This window comes from Alexandromys fortis, unplaced genomic scaffold, assembly GCF_014885135.2.
Source record: "Alexandromys fortis isolate MF-2015 unplaced genomic scaffold, M_Fortis_MF-2015_v1.1 scaffold_264, whole genome shotgun sequence".
NCBI classification, from domain to species: Eukaryota; Metazoa; Chordata; class Mammalia; order Rodentia; family Cricetidae; genus Alexandromys; species Alexandromys fortis.
This window is the reverse complement of record NW_026068140.1, coordinates 1,496,851-1,500,046: the sequence shown is the minus strand read 5'-3', so window position 1 is coordinate 1,500,046 and position 3,196 is coordinate 1,496,851.

Sequence of the window (3,196 nt, the reverse complement as noted above, 5' to 3'; positions counted from 1 at the left end):
GCTGGACCCTCCTCCCCTGAGTCTCAGCAGCTCCATGCTCCCATCGAGTTTCAGCTGTCATCTTGTGCTCCCTGCCCCACGCCTGCCTGTGGCTTCCCCTGCTGTTGGTCCTGGCTGTCTAGGGGAAGGGGAAGAAGATGGCTATGGGCTGGCGAAGCTGCCTTCGCCCTCTTGCCGTCATGCGGGGGAACTGTCTTTCCAAGATGGTGAAGACAGTTTTAAATCTGCACCACGTGATCCTTTTTACTTTCTTTTATAATGCTTGTGACTGGGGTCTGTGAAAATTTATGATGGAAACCTGTATTTTTGTGATGTTGGCACACGAGGGGATAGAGTGGCAGGCCTACTGACTGCAGCGGGCACTGCAGAGCTGCTGGGGACCAGAGTCCCCTTCCCTGAAGAGCTCTTTTAGAATCTAGTCTGTTCCTTAGTTAAATGTTATCTCAGATGGCTCTCAGTCCAAATAAAAGCTACTCTCCTGGCTCTGCTCACCTGTGCCATCACCTTGACTGGGCTCAACACCCCAGCCTCCTTTGGTTACTCTTGGTCCTACCCTTTAAAGTGTGTCCATTTTTCTTTCTTCCTCTGAGAGTCTCACACCGCCCAGGCTCCACTATGTAGTCATAGGTTACTTTTTGTACTGGTCCTCCTGTTTCACCTTCCGAGTGCTAGGGTCACTAGCTGAGCCACACCAGGCTGGTCTCGAACTCACAGAGATCCTCCTGCCTCTGCCTCCTGAGTACTGGGATTAAAGGCGTGCGCCACCACCGCCTACACTGATCTTTTCTTGTTTGTTTGTTTTTGAGATAGGGTTTCTCTGTGTAGCCCTGGCTGTTTCGGAACTCACTCTGTAGATCCGCCTGCCTCTGCCTCCTAAGTGCTGGGATTAAAGGAGATGGCACCATGCCCACTTCGTCAGTCTTTGGTTCTTTATCAACTTTAGGGAGCAATCGGCTCCCTAAAGGCTCTGCCTTTAATCTACTTTAAAAGTTAGCCAGGTGGTAGTGGTTAGGAGGCAGAGACAGGCGGAGAGCTCTGCGAGTTCAAGGCCAGCCTGGTCTACAGAGCAAGTTCCAGGAATGTTCCAAAGCTACAGAGAAATCCTGTCTCAAAAAAAAAAACCCAAAATTTATTTTAATGTGTTTGGTTTTCATGTTATGTGTTTGCATTATGTGCATGCAGTTTTTGTGGTGGCCAGAAGGGGGCATAGGATATCCTGATACTAGAGGAACAGAATTTACAGAAAAAGATATATACGATCTTATGGCAGTTATTAGAATTGGCTTATCAGTTTTGGTCCAGCTAGTCTATATCCAACAATTGCTGTCTACCAACAGAAGATCCCAAGAATCTAGAGTTGTTCAGTCCATGAAGCTGAATGGTCTTCAGTATACAACAGAATCCCAAAGAAGGCTCTAATGCCTGTGAAGAATGGACTTGTCAGAAAGCAAGCAGTCAAAGAGAGAGCTTCCTTCTTCCAAGTCCTGTATCTGTCCAGAAGGTGTGGCCCAGATTAAGAGTGGATCTGCATGCCTCAAAAGATCTGGATTAAAAATGGGTCTTGCTGGGTAGGGGTGGGGCTGGTGGTAGTGGTACACACCTTTTAGTCCAGCACTTGGGAGGCAGAGGCAGGTGGATCTCTGAGTTTGAGGCCATCCTGGAAAAGAAAAAGTACATCTTCCCATTGTAAATAATTAGGAGAAAAGAAATCCCTTACAGGTGCACCCAACTGCTTGGGTTTCATAGTCAACCCCAGATGCAGTGAAACTGACAGGCAGCAATAAGCATCATGTCCCAGCAGTGAGAGAGAGAAGGCAGTGCTCCTGTGTGTAGTGTGAGAGAGAGAGAAGGCAGTGCTCCTGTGTGCAGTGTGAGAGAAGGCAGTGCTCCTGTGTGCAGCGTGAGAGAAGGCAGTGCTCCTGTGTGCAGTGTGAGAGAGAGAGAAGGCAGTGCTCCTGTGTGCAGTGTGAGAGAGAGAGAAGGCAGTGCTCCTGTGTGCAGTGCACAAGAGAAGGCAGTGCTCCTGTGTAGTGGGAGACCCACCGAGGCCACTTGTTTTGATTTTCCCAATGCTATAAGAGCTCTTGATGGCCTTGAACTCACTATGTAGGCCAGGCAGGTCTTGAACAGATCTCCCTGATGCTGTCTCCAGAGTGCTGAGATTACAGGCACGGGTCATCATGCCTGGCTGCAGGGTTGGTTTTTTTTTGGGACAAGATATTCTATAATCTAGCTGACCTTGAATTTATGCTCCTACTGTCTCAGCTTTTTAGATACAGGAACTAAATGTGAAATACTACCTTAACCAGTTCAATCATCTTCTCTATTTTTATTTTATGTGTCCTTGGCTATCTGACATTGCCTGTTTACACTGCCATGGGATTCCAAGTGCACACAGTGCTATCTCAGTCTAAGTGTGTGTGGGCATGGTTCTAGTGCACCACGTTTGGAGGTTAGAGTGTCTTCTTCTGTTGCTTTCTACCTTATCTCAACCATAGCTCACATTTTGGCGAGGTTGGCTGGCTTGTGAGTGCTCAGGAAAGTGAGGTCTTTGTGCACGTTAGCCTGTACATCTGAATACATTCCCAGCCCTGCCTTTTTTGTTTGTTTGTTTTTGAAATGGGTCTGTTATGTAGCTCTGGCTGTCCTGGAACTCCTGAGACAGACCAGGTGGCCTCAATCTCACAGAGCCCCTGCCTTTCCTCTGAAGTGCTGGATCACAGGTGTGGGACACCACCTGTGGCTCATTTTGTTTTCTTGAGAGAGGGTCTTTTTAGGTGCTTAAGGTTGACTTGGAACTTGCTTGGTAGCCAGGCTAGCTTCAGACTTTTGATTCTCCTGCCTTTGCCTCCCTAGTGCCTCTTTGCTTGGCAAATATCCAGTCTTAATATATGAGCAACTACGACAGTGAGCAGAGGTTGGAGGCATTTGAAGGACTGCTGTCTTGCTAGCTGTCAATCACTTCCTAAAGATTTAGATTTTCAGCTGAAACTCTAGCATGTGTTTACATCTGTGCCCAGTGGGTCCCACCTCCAGTCTTCTCACTCTGTGGGTTTCTCACTTCCATCAGGGGCCTGACTCCTGAAAGCATTGTGTTTGCACCCCTATTTTGGGCATCATTCCATGCTCCCAACGGTGGTATAGTTCTCAAACGTTTTCTTTCTTTCTTTCTTTCTTTCTTTCTTTCTTTCTTTCT